General features: G+C 49.0%; 1 pseudogene; it reads right to left on the bottom strand.

The window, feature by feature from the left end:
• Positions 1-3,830: 3,830 nt before the first annotated feature.
• On the bottom strand, positions 3,831-4,694 carry LOC130835086 (26S proteasome regulatory subunit 4-like; annotated as a pseudogene).
• Positions 4,695-13,388: the final 8,694 nt, after the last annotated feature.

Here is a 13,388-nt window from a genome sequence, read left to right as displayed (position 1 = left end):
TGCTGCCACCTCCCAGACACAAGCATGATCTTTCACCTATTTCTCTGGTTTTCTGGGGTTTTATCTCTTTTTTAAAAAAATGGGGTCATAGATTACATGTTACTCTACAATTTGATTTTTAAGATAGTTTTTAAGTTTTTGTTTAACCAAAGCAATATATGCATAGGGTTAAAAAATAATAATACTGCCTACTTCCAAGAGTAATGGAAATAAAAACAAAAATAAACAAGTGGGACCTCAGGAAACTTAAAAGCTTCTGCACAGCAAAGGAAACTATAAGACGAAAAGACAACCCTCAGAATGGGAGAAAGTATTTGCAAACGAATCAGCAGACAAAGGACTAATCTCCAAAATATATAAACAGTTTATCCAGCTCAATATCAAAAAAACAAGCAACCCAATCAAAAAATGGGCAGAAGACCTAAATAGGCATTTCTCCAAAGATGACATACGGATGGCCAAGAGGGAGAAAACCATAATTCAAAAAGACACATGCACCCCAACGTTCACTGCAGCACGATTTACAATAGCCAGGACATGGAAGCAACCTAAATGTCCATCAACAGATGAATGGATAAAAAAGATGTGGTACATATATACAATGGAATATTACTCAGCCGTGAAAAGGAACAAAAGTGGGACATTTGTAGAGACATGGATGGACTTAGAGACTGTCATACAGAGTGAAGTGAGTCAGAAAGAGAAAAACAAATATCGTATATTAACACATACATGTGGTATCTAGAAAAATGGTACAGATCAACCAGTTTGCAAGGCAGAAATAGAGACACAAGATGTAGAGAACAAACATATGGACACCAAGGGGGGAAAGCAGTGGGGGGAGCGGTTGGGGGGGACTGAATTGGGAGATTGGGATTGCCATATATACAGTACTAATAAGAAAAAAAATCAAATTGCACACTTTAAATACATGCAGTTTATTGTATGTCAACTATACCTCAATAATAGTCCTTAAAAATAAAATAAAATACATAGTATAATAGTAGTGAAGGACTTTAATAACAACTGCCCCAGCCCTTCCTGACCCCAGGGCTGCCCCTCAGAGGAGTCACTCGTAACTGTTTGTCCTCCTGGTGCTCACCCTTATAGCTCTAAGGAGTACGCCTACCCTGCTATTTCTGGGCATGTAAATGGTACACTGACTTCCTGCTTTGCATGAGGATTTCGTTCACGTACACCCTCCTCCACTGTTTCCAAGGGTTTCTGTCACTCTCTGTAGGCCTTCTGTAACTTCAGCTCTGGGGGTAATGAGCTCCAGCTATGTACCTTTTCCTCACCTCACTCTCCCACCTCGCTACTTCCGTTACGTCATCAAATAGATATGTTTTGCTGTCCCGTAACCATATCTTAGGACGACAGTATTGCCTGCACAACCAGGCAGTGCACTATGGTTACATCGCCTCTCTTGGGCAGCCTTTGATTTTTCTTCCATTCAACTTCTTTTACTTAACAGCATGTCAACGGTCTTCCAATGTTGTCAATGACCATACGGTAATTTGAGTAGGTAGATCTAAATTTTAAAACTTACACTAAATTTTTTTGTGTGGTAAAATACACATAACAAAACTGGCCACCTTAACCATTTGTAGGTGTACAGGTCAGTGGCGTTAGGCACTCTCACTGTCGTGCGGCCTTCACCACCACCCACGCCTGTAACTTCTTCAGGGTCCGGCAGTGAAACTCTGTCCCCATTAAACCCTAGCTCCCCAGTCCCCACCCTCATCCCCAGCTCCTGGGAACCACTGTTCTACTTCTGTTTCTAAGAACTCGACTGCTCCAGAGCTCTCATAAAAGAGGGAGTCATACGGTATTTGTCCCTTTGGCTTACTTCATTTAACATAATTTCCTCAAAGTTCATCTATGCTGTAGAGTATGTCAGAATTTCCTTGTGTTTTTAAAAATTTAGCTACATGTAGGCTTTCTCTAGTTGCGGCAAGCTGGGGCTACGCTTCGTTGCAGTGCGTGGGATTCTCATTGCAGTGGCTTGTCTTGTTGCGGAGCACGGGCTCTAGGCACGTGGGCTTCAGTAGTTGTGGCTCAAGGGCTTAGTTGCTCTGCTGCATGTGGCATCTTCCTGGACCAGGGCTTGAACCCATATCCCCTGCATTGGCAGGCGGATTCTTAACCACTATGCCACCAGGGAAGTCCCAGAATTCCTTGCTTTCTACAGATGAATAATATTCAATATTATGGACAGTGTTTTGTTCTCCATTCATCAGCCACTGGCGGACATCTGGGGTGTTTCTACCCTTTGGCCACCATGAATACTACTGCTGTGGACATCATTGTACAAATGCCTGTTTGAGCACCTGCTTTCAGTTCTTCTGGGAATATGCCCAGAAATGGAATTGCTGGATCATACAGAGATTCTATGTTCTTTTTCAAAGGAACCTCCATACTGGTTTCCAGAGCAGCCGCACCATTTTACATTCCCACCAGCAGCGTATATTCCAATTTCTGCTTTTTTGATAATTCCTGATGGGTGTGAATCATTATTGTGGTTTGATTTGTATTCCTTAATGATTAGTGATGTTGAGCATCTTTTCATGTGTTTATTGGCCATTCGTATAACTTCTTTGGTGAAACATCAAGTCCTTTGCCCATTCTATTTAAAATTCATTTTCTAAACTGTGGTAAAATATACATAACAAAATTAATCACTTTTAAGTGTACCAGTGGCATTAAATACATCCACATTTTTGTGCAACTCTTACCATTTTTGAATTGGGGTGTTTGGTACTGCTGAATTTTAGTAGTTCTTTATATATCCTGGGTATTAATTCCTCATCAGATAAGTGATTTGCAAATATTTCTTCCTATTTTATAGGTTGTCTTTTTACTCTGTTGACTGTGTTCTTTGATGCACAAACATTTTACGTTTTGATGAAGTCCAGTTTATGTTTTCTGACAATGCCTGTGTCTTTGGTGTCACATCCACAAAATCACTGCCAAACCCCACGTCATGAAGCTTTTGTCCTTTGTTTTGTTCTAAGAGTTTTATACTAAGAGTCTTGTAGTTTTAGCTCTTACATTTAGGTCTTTCATCCACAGTATGCAGAGTCCACAACTTGTTAAATTAGAGTGATCTTTAAAAAATGTGAATCCCATCATGTCTGCTCAGAAATCTGCAGTGGTTCTCTTCTCACACAGTTAAGAATCATTATCTTAACCTAGCCTACTGGGCTCTACGTGATGTGATTTACACTTCTCTGAATTCACCCAACTCTAGGTGCACTGGCCACACGGTGCTGCTCCTCACACGTGCCACACACCTTCCCACGAAAGGGCATTTCCACTTGCAGTTCCCTCTCCAGGGAGGACACCTGTCTTCAGACCCCAGTGCACGTCCCCTTCTCAACGAGGCTGCTCCCGTCCCCCTTCTCTAAAGCTCCATCTTCACCCCCGGCCCTAAGTCTGTTTCCTTACTAGCATGTACTGCTGCTGTCATTGTTTGTTCCTTGTGTCCCCGGGAGAATACAAAGTCTAGGAAGGCAAAGGTCAAGAATACAGGGATGCTCAGAATAAAGCCTTAAGTTGTGGCTGGTGGATGAGCGCTTTCTAGGTCAGATCCTTTAAGGTGCACCTCCTTCCACCGGCTGGAACTGGACATGGTGACACCAGTTTTAGACTATTCAGATGATGGCAACTCCTCGGAGAGCACCAAGCAACAAGACAGGTGGAACTTGGGTGCCTGGTGATTTTGTGAAAGGGAGTTACTGAGAAAGCTTGGGCTTTTTCCCCCCTCTTTCGAGAAAAAGCACACCTTATTGGAAAGAGAGAACTGCATGTGCCCAATAGATGAAGGCAGCTCAACAGGCATCCTGCCCACCATGCTGAAAGAGATCAATGGGAACATGGATTCCTCTGGGCAACCTCCCCAACCTCATCCCTCCCAGGAGGACTCCCAGCCATTTCCTCGAAGGCAACCATGGTTCACTAGAGAGAGAGCCCTCAGGGGTGCTGTCTTGTTTTTCACAAAGAAAATTTTCTTTAGATTTTTAAAGTCTTCCCTTGCTACTTTCATCCTGTGTCCCCTCAAGGCCGCCAGACCCGCTGTGGCACAGAGTGCCTGGCTGTGGGCACCAGAGAGGTCACCTCCAGCCGCGGCCAGGCTATCTGGGATCACATCCTTGGCCAGCTGCATGCTGTTGTGTGAATGGCACTGCTCAGTCCGCTCCTTGGGCCAGGGAGCTCGATCCCCCGTCCACCTGGCCTGTTCCGGTCAGGGCCATATCCAAAGTTTCTATTCAGTTCGTGGCCCTGACAACTTCCACATCTCCCCTTGCATCAAATCCATGCAGCTGGTTCAACAGATTACGCTTCGTTCTCTGAACTCCTCTCTCACCACCGGCACTGGAGTCACACCTTCTTGTCCCAACGGCATCACTTTCATCCAGACAGGATGCACGCTGCGTGTTCTCTGGCCACGTGGAACAATTCCTGCGTGAGTCTGGGCTCATCACTAGGTGCTTGTGAGTAAAGTTCAGAGTCAACTGCCCCCCAGAGAGTGGCGAGCTCTGATGTGCTCTTGTTGCTTTGGCTAGAGAGGTTTCACCTGTGCTGGGTCGACCACGGAGATGGACTTCACACCCATCTCCTCTTTTTTCTTTTCCTTTAAGAAGTTTTATTGAGATACAGCTGATATTCAATAAACTGCATATATTTAAAGTGTACAATTTTTTTTTTCTTATTAGTAATATATATATGGCAATCTCAATCTCTCAATTCATTCCCCCTCAACGCCCCCCGCACCCAGCCTTCCCCACTTGGTGTCCATATGTTTGTTCTCTATATCTGTCTCTCTATTTCTGCCTTGCAAACCGGTTGATGTGTACCATTTTTCTAGATTCTGCATATATGTGTTAATATACGATATTTGTTTTTCTCCTCCTGACTCACTTCACTCTGTATGTCAGTCTCTAGGTCCCTCCATGTCTCCACAAATGACCCAGTCCATTTCGTTCCCTTTTACAGTTGAATAATATTTCATTGTACATATGTACATCTTTTTTATCCATTCATCTGTTGATGGACATTGAGGTTGCTTCCATGTCCTGGCTGTTGTAAATAGTGCTGCAATGAACACTGGCATGCGTGTGTCTTTTTGAATTATGGTGTTCTCTGGGTATATGCCCACACCCATCTCCTCTTAATACTCAGGATGAGAGCATCGCAGACTCCTTAATCTCCCGGATTTGGCTGTCCATCCCCCAGTATCAGTGTAGGTCTCCTGGGGCACCTTCCCCACCTTCATCACTGTGACCTGTGGCTGCATGTCACCCGCCAGCACCCCTGGCGTGGCACGCACCTGTGGGTGAGCACGACCCAGCAGCCCGGCTCCCGCAGACCCCTGTCTACAAGTGAAAGAACGCTGGTGCGGGGCTCTGGGCCCACAGTCACAGACGCGACGTCGGATGGTCACCAGTCACCGCTTCCACGCGTCCTGTCAGCACTGCAGTCCCTCAGATCATCCACCTTCCATCTTTCTTCCTGCTGCTTTTCTTCTAAAGGCTTCACTTGCTTCTGAATTCTAATGAATTCTTCCACCATTGACCATAGTCTTAAATTCCCTGTAATTTCAATAATTTTAACTAGCACTGAGTGTGAGGGGGAGCACGTGGTCCCTATTTCCTTTTCCCCCAGTCTAGCTGGTACCAGAGGCTCTTATTTCTTTTTCTTGTCTGTGTCATGCTTTTCCACCTACGAGACCGTGACCACCACTCTGACTCTGACCCATCAGGCTTTGGCCACTGGAGCCACTGAGATTGGACTTTTACGTGGAGATACACTTCCACCTTAAGAAAGCCGCTGTTACTTTGCATCTCTGCGGCAGCAGCTGGATCTATTTCTTAACTCAGCTTTCTCACCAGCGTGCCTCAGCCAGGAGGAAGGAGTGTCCTGGGGGTAGTGAGGAGTGTCAACCAGCAGAGCCTACGACGTGACCAGAGACCCCCCTCTTGCCGTCATCTCAGCGTATTCCGCGCCCTGGAACACACAATGGGAAACAAACGCCGTCCTTGCTGCTGCATATACACATATACTTTCAACCACTTATAAAAATACATATACACACGCACAGAAAAAAAGACTAGAAGGAAATACTTCAACACGTTAAGGGTGAGGATTCTTTTTTTTCTTTTAAAAAAATTTATTTTATTTTTGGTCACATCAGGTACTAGCTGCAGCACTCAGGCTCTCCGTTGTGATGCGCGGGCTTCTCTCTAGCTGCGGCGTGCGGATTTTCTCTTCTCTAGTTGTGACGCACGGGCTCCAGAGCGCATGCACTCTGCAGTTTGTGGCATGCAGGCTCTCTCGTTGAAGCACACGAGCTCAGCAGCTGTGGCACACGGGTTTAGTTACCCCGCTGCATGTGGGATCCCAGTTTCTTGACCAGGGCTTGAACCCGCATCCCCTGCATTGGAAGGCAGATTCTCCACCACTGGACCATCAGGGAAGTCCCAAGGGTGAGGATTCTGTTTCAACAGTCCAGAGAAGAAACCTAAGTACCATGAAAGACAAAGGAATGCTGAAAATGACCAGAAGTTTTTCTAGATTAGGAAATTGAAAGAAAACGACGCAATTACTGTCAAAGTCATTAAAGCTGCCACTCTTCCTATGTAATAGTAACACAGATGCATTAACAAATCCGCCCTGAGTTCAGATACAACATTTTTTGTTGTTTTGGCCACGCCACATGGCTTGCAGGATCTTAGTTCCCCAACCTGGGAGGCAATCCAGGCTCTAGCAGTGAAAGCGCAGAGTCCCAACCACTGGAGCACCGGGGAATTCCCCAACTTTTCCTTTAAAGAATTAGGGAGACTAGGGCTTATTCTGTGTTTCCTAAAACGTGAACCATGCAACCATTCCTGAGACACGACCACTGTAAGACAAGGTTCTGTGGACGCAGCCTTCTCCCTGGAATCTGAAAGGCCCTGAGAAATCCTGCGGTTAGGCAACACAGTTACTATTGCTTAAGGCAGCTTTATTGGGACAGACACCACTGCTCACTTGCCCAGTCTCCCCTTGGCTCCTAGAATGGAAGCCCGATCTGTTCGGGGCAACAGTGGGCCTGGCTAAAGAACTCTGTTTCTCAGCAGTCCCTGTGGCTAGAGGTGGCTAGGTGACAGGACTCCAGGCAACGCGGGGGAGGCCGCTGGGTGGAGCTTCCTGGGCAGCTCATCATCAGAAGGCTGACTGAGCACAGTCTGCCATCCTCCCTTGCCCTTCATCCTGCCTGGAGTCACCTAGAGACCCTGAGGTGACAAGCATGAAGGGGAAACCACAGGGAGAGGATGAGTGAGCAAAAGCTGCTTCTCAGAACGCTTCCATCCTTGAGAACAGGGCGATGGACGTCCGGCCAAGGCACTATGGCTTGGGTTTTCCATCATAAGACAGCAGTCTGGGTCCCTGATGGACCCAGAGGGTGCCCACTCTGGCAGAAATCTAAATCTCTTTCACAAAGGAGAAAAATGAAGCCCTAACTTGTTCATCACGTGGAGCAGAGACAAACAACAAAGTGCACGCTTCTCTGGTCCTGGGTAAATGAGGATTCAGGGTGGATACTTCAGAGTCCCTCACTGCCAGCCTTGGGTGGAGCACAGACACATTCTGTGCCTCCCTGGGGAACAGAGCAGGGATCAGATCTGGACTCCCAAATGAAGAAGACTTTGCCGTAGTCAGAGCTGTCCGGGAGAGGAACGGGCCCCTGAGCAGGGAGGACTCTGCTCCTTAAGCAGAGCAAGCAAAGGCTGGGCGCTGGCCGGGGGAGGCCCAGAGCACTGGGAGGTGGATTCCACGGCTGTTTAGCATATTTCAAAGCTTGAGCTGCTGATATTCTAAGCATCCAATTTTTTTTTTATCATTTTATTAATTAATTAATTTATTTAGCTGCATTGGATCTCTGATGCTGAGCACAGGCTTTCTACAGTTGCGCAGAGCAGGGGCTCAGTGCACGGGCTTCTCATTGTGGTGGCTTCTCTTGTTGCAGAGCACAGGCTCTCGGTGTATGGGCTTCAGCAGTTGTGGCTCACGGGCTCTACAGCGCAGGCTCAGTAGCCATGGAGCACAGGCTTAGTTGTTCCGCAGCATGTGGGATCTTCCCAGACCAGGGGTCGAACCCGTGTTCCTTGCATAGGCAGGTGGATTCTTGACCACTGCGCCACCAGCACAGTCCCTCTAATTTGGTTCTGAAGTGTGATGTAGTCAACCTTGGAAAAAAGACCCACCCGACAGTGAGACCAGGAGCCACAGTGCCCACCCTGGCCCCGATGCCATGGTCTTTCATGACGCCAGAGACCGTCTGGATGGCATTTCATTTCATGCAAAGTCTCAGACATTTCTACTAGACGAGTGTTAGATAACTAACGGACTCAAGAGTTTTATTTAACTGTGTACCAGTGTTTCTTCTCCGTCATTGTTAACCTGATACATGCACAAAACAACAACAGTGACAACAGCACAAAACTTGGTAAATTCAAGAAAACAGCAAGGGAGGGGAGATATGTAATTCCGCTACCCAGAGACAACCACGATTAGCAATTTTGATATAAAATGTCTTTTTTGTGCTCATAAATTTTTCCTCAAAATTGTGTTCTCTTTTACATGTTATTTTGATTTTTTTTAAACTTATTTTGATATAAACTTACAGAAAAGTTGCAAGGATAGTACAAAAATCCCCGGGTACCCTTCACCCAGATTTACTGCATTCCTTCTAAATGCTTATCGCTCACTATGAACATGTTTCCACATCCACGGACATTGTTATTGCTGGCCAGGTGACCCCTGTATCCACGTGACTCGACTGTCCCCACAACATACCCTGAGATGAATACTCATATTAACCACACCTCACGCATGAATACATTAGGCCTTAGTCAGGGGCTTTCAACACTTCACCTCACGATCCTTCGTTAAAGGTCTCTGATTCCTATCTTTGTGCACCCATTCCTTAGGTTTTCAATGCCATCTCTAAAGAAGATTACCCACAAGATCCCCCAAACCCAAGGGCAGGGCAGAAGGGAACCCACAATCATCATAGCACCTTAACCCTGTGTCCCATCACTGGGCCACGTCACAGCCTATGATGCACGATGACCAACTACATCTTTTAAATCTTCTAATGACCTTGTAAACAGCTTAATATTGCATTTTTTATGATTCAGAATTACTTCATCCAATGTAAGTACATAAAACACACCCTCCTCTCTATAATCCTATTGGCTATTACTTCATGTTAAGCTATGTGTACACCCATGTTCACAGCAGAATTACTCACAACAGCCAAAAGGCAGATGCAGCCCAGATGTTCACTGATGGATGAAGAAACAAAATATGGTGTCAGGGTGGAAGAATTTTCTTTTTACCCTTCTAAGTTTTCTGGCTGATCTAACGGTTAAATTGACGTAAGACAGACTAACAGGAGGAAAACAGACAATTTCATATGCATGGGAGCCCCATAAAAATTTGAAACCCAAAGGCAGTCAGACAACTGGGGCTTACCTGCCTCCCTGAGCTAAGGAAAGGGGTAGGAGCTGGGCTGCAGAGGGGAGGAGGCCACTCACCGGACGACAAGCAGAGCAGAGGTCTGGCGATTAGATGTCTGCCCTGCCACACAAGTCAAATCTTCAAGATAAAAAAGTTATTTCTGGTAACTGCTTTCTTTAGGGGCTGGCCCCCTACTTAAATTCTTCTAAGCAAGTAAAGAAGAGGTAAAAGTTTTTCCTGAAAGTGCTGGGTCTTGATTGCCTTTGGCTCAAGATAATTCACATGACAAAATGGCACATCTGAGCTGGCATGCTCTGCTCCCCTTCAGTGCTGCACACACAAGAAAATACTAACCTGCCTTCAAAGGGAAGGAAATTCTGACACACGCTACAGTGGATGACCCTTGAGGACATTATGCTAAGTGAAATAAGCCAGTCACAAAAAGATAAATACCCTATGACTCCTCTTATATGAGGTCCCCAGAGCAGTCAGCTTTGCAGACACAGGGTTGAATGGTGGTTGCCACGGATTCGGGGGAGGGAAAAATGGAGAGGTATTGTTGAATGGGTACAGAGCTTCATCCTTTTGTAAGATGAAAAGACTTCTGGAGATTGCTTACACAACAATGTAAATGTACTTAATGCCACTGAAATGTACATTTGAAACATATTAAGATAGCAAATTCTACATTCTGTGTACATTATCACTATTAAACTTTCTAATAAATTTAAAACACATGCAGTACATGTTTCATATTAAACGAGGAATGAAGTGTGAGCAATCAGCCTCAGATCCGGAGGCTGATGCCTCTGGAAGGCACTGGAAGACGCTCCAAAGAGGTGGCTGTGAGCTGAACAGTACAGGCGGCTGTTGGCAAGGAGGCATCTCCGCAAACGGCCTGCAGACCATATCCGCATTCTCCCAGTGGAGGCAGGAAGCCTGTGGCCCTGAAGCCAGCAGACCTGCCCGCCCTCCACTTCTCCTTGTTGGCTTCCTGTGTTAACTGTCACCTTGTGGCCCCCGCTCCTGCCCCTCCGGAGTTCTCCCGCTTCTGAGCGCAGTATTAGTTCCTTAGCCCTGAGGTTGACATACTGCACAACTAGAGACCACTACTAAGTGCCTGCCCTGCACACGATGCTTTTGTTTCTCATCACTTTCACCGTGACCTTATAAAAAAGATTTTGTGATTCTCGTCTTAACTCACTCAAAGATACACGTTAAGCAGCTAAATTCTTTCCATTACACCCTGTGGCCTCTAAGAAGATCAAAATACAAGTAAGATCCATAGGGCAACTAGCATACTCTTAAAGCCCCTAAAAGGCCCCAGAGGTCAAAAATGTATCCAGCAACTCAGGGTTGCCCCCAAAGAGTAACTGCTACTTACTGAGCACTTAGTGCAGGTTAGGAGCTTGGCTAAGTCTAGTTCCACTACCACACGGAACACTTGCCCGAGGCGGGAGACGTGCGCGTGAGGCTGCCCGCCTGCCCAGCCCCCGGCTGCTGGTGAAGCTGAGGGATGGTCAGCTGCTTCAGCGAGGAGGCCGTTTCTTTCACATTCAAGGAGGTGATTCCCAAGATCCCTACCAATTCCGACACTGCTACTGCTTTCCTTTTCACTCACCGAGAAAACAGTTCGGGGTGATTTTCACGCAGCATTTACTTCCATTTCCAAGTGGACGCTGCCATCGTTTTCCATGGCATCCTAACCGGAACACACAGGAGGATACACCAGCGAAGGCGCTTAGCCCTTCCTCCCACACACGGGTCCTGAGCGCCTCCAGCTCGCCGGGCTCCCCGCGCCCCGCATCGCTGACCCAGCCCCAGACGCCACACCTGCTCGCGCCGAGGCGGCTCGGGTCGTCGCACCGCGTCGGGACCTCTGCAGCAAGTACTCCAGTACCGACCTCCAGGCGTCTACCCTCGCAGGCCGGACGTCGGGAATCCTTACTGAATATCGCGCTTCCAGCTGGGAAGGCCCACTTTCTTTACTTTTGTTGTTTAGCTTCGCCTTCTGGCTCTATGCCGGGACAGCCTCACACCCGCGAACGTCCCCGGCCCGCGCGCCGCCCGGCGCCCTCACCCCCTGAAAGCAGGGCTCGCTCACGTCCCCCGGCGCCTCCTGCGCAAGGCAGGAAGGTCCGCCTCCGAGGCCGCGCGAGGCCGCCCGAGGGGGCTGCAGCGAAGCCCTGACGTGGCCCGGGGCGTCGGCGGCCCGGAGCCGAGCCCCGGAGGCCGCCGCCCGGGGAGAGCGCCCCGCGCCGCCGGCCCTGCCGCGGGCCTCGCCGCTCGCTCGCCTCCACTTCCGGCCGCGCCGTGGGGGCCGCCATCTTGTGCTCTCGGCCACCTACCCGACGGCAAAGACGCCGGGAACCTCCGCGGGAGCCGTCTTTCGCGGGGAGCCGGCTGCAATCCCCGCGAGCCCCAGAAACGGGCCGGCCTCTCAGCGTTCCGTACCGCCACCCAAGACGCCGCCATCGTGTACGGCAAAGCCCTCCATTTCCGGCGTCGGCCGCTGCCGGGACTCGCGAGGTGCGAGCCAACAAAGGCGGCCTCGGCGCCCTCGGCGCCCTCTGGCGGCGGCGTCCGGGTAGCGCCGCCAGCTTCGACCTGCGGGGAATTCTGCTTCCGGGTCTCCTCGGGGATGGGGCGTCGACGTGGGCGCCGAGCAGGGGCGGGGCTGAGGTGGCATCGGAGCATGCGCGTCGGCGACGGGGCGCGGGCGGAGGGAGGGTCTGCGTGGTTTGCTGCCTCTCCCCCGCCCGGGAGGCCCGTGCTATGCTTACCTTTCATGGGTGAGAACACGTGCCCTCCTGGCCAATACTGCTAAACCCCGGTGAAGATGGCCTGGAGGTCCGCCCCCACTTCTGTAAAATGGGAGACATTACCTAACTGGGGGGTGGTGGCGGGGATTGAGTGTTCCGTTGACAGTACCCGGTTCTCAATGTCCGTTCCTCCTCCATCGGTTATACTGATGACAGCCACCCCGTGCACGATGGGCCCTGCGCTGCTCGGGGCCTGCACAGATCTCCTGCAGCATCCTCTAGGGCAGCGGGAGTTGAAGTGGTGGACAGTGGGGGCAGCGTGACGCACGGGGTGGGGACTTTGCTGTCGAGAGCTGAGGACGCGTCTGCAGAGGGCCAGCCGCGGAGCAGACAAGGCGTGAACATACCTGCTCAGCTGAACGAGGCCAGCGACACGTTGGAGGGTGTCCAGGTGGTCCATGAAGCAGACAGCGGTGATTATGGAGACGGCCCAGGGAAGCACAGTCCCAGGCCCATATCGGTGGCTCGTGATGGCTCGTCACAGGCTGGTGTTCTGGTACCGCCTGGCTATGAGCTCTCCCAGCCCTCAGGGACCTGACAGGTTGGGCAGTGTCCCAGAGGCAGTCCTGGCTCTGCCACAGGAGTCTGACAGCCTGGCCTCCCTTGGAGAGTTCTTGCTTGTCCTCCTCCATTAGAAGGAGGACGACTAAATGTCTTTGGGATTCACACTTCCAAGATACATAGCACTTATAGTCTTAAGTAAGAAGTTGCAAATACAGTGGTTTGGGGACTCTAGATAACACTACCTGCTCTATGTGCTTCAAGCGTCAGTCGCACCACCTCTGATTCCATCAGGGTAGCTTACTGTTTCTGGAAATCAGATGCATTCCAGGGCTTCAGGAGACTTCTCTCTAAAATGCAAAGAACTGCTTTGTATCTGGTACCAGTTTCCATAGGGGTGATGAGTTAGCACCTTAATGGGGGGGGGGGGAATGGTAGTTAAGGGCATGTCTGAGTCAGAGTTTACATCCTCATCACAGTCCAGGACCCACGAAAGATGCCGATTCTGTCCTTGGTAAATACACAAGGTCTGTTAAGCCAGGTGTGCAAATGCACAGATGT

Source organism: Hippopotamus amphibius, chromosome 13 (assembly GCF_030028045.1).
Source record: "Hippopotamus amphibius kiboko isolate mHipAmp2 chromosome 13, mHipAmp2.hap2, whole genome shotgun sequence".
NCBI classification, from domain to species: domain Eukaryota; kingdom Metazoa; phylum Chordata; class Mammalia; order Artiodactyla; family Hippopotamidae; genus Hippopotamus; species Hippopotamus amphibius.
The sequence above is the reverse complement of the archived record's forward strand: the minus strand, read 5'-3'. Positions and strand labels throughout refer to the sequence as shown.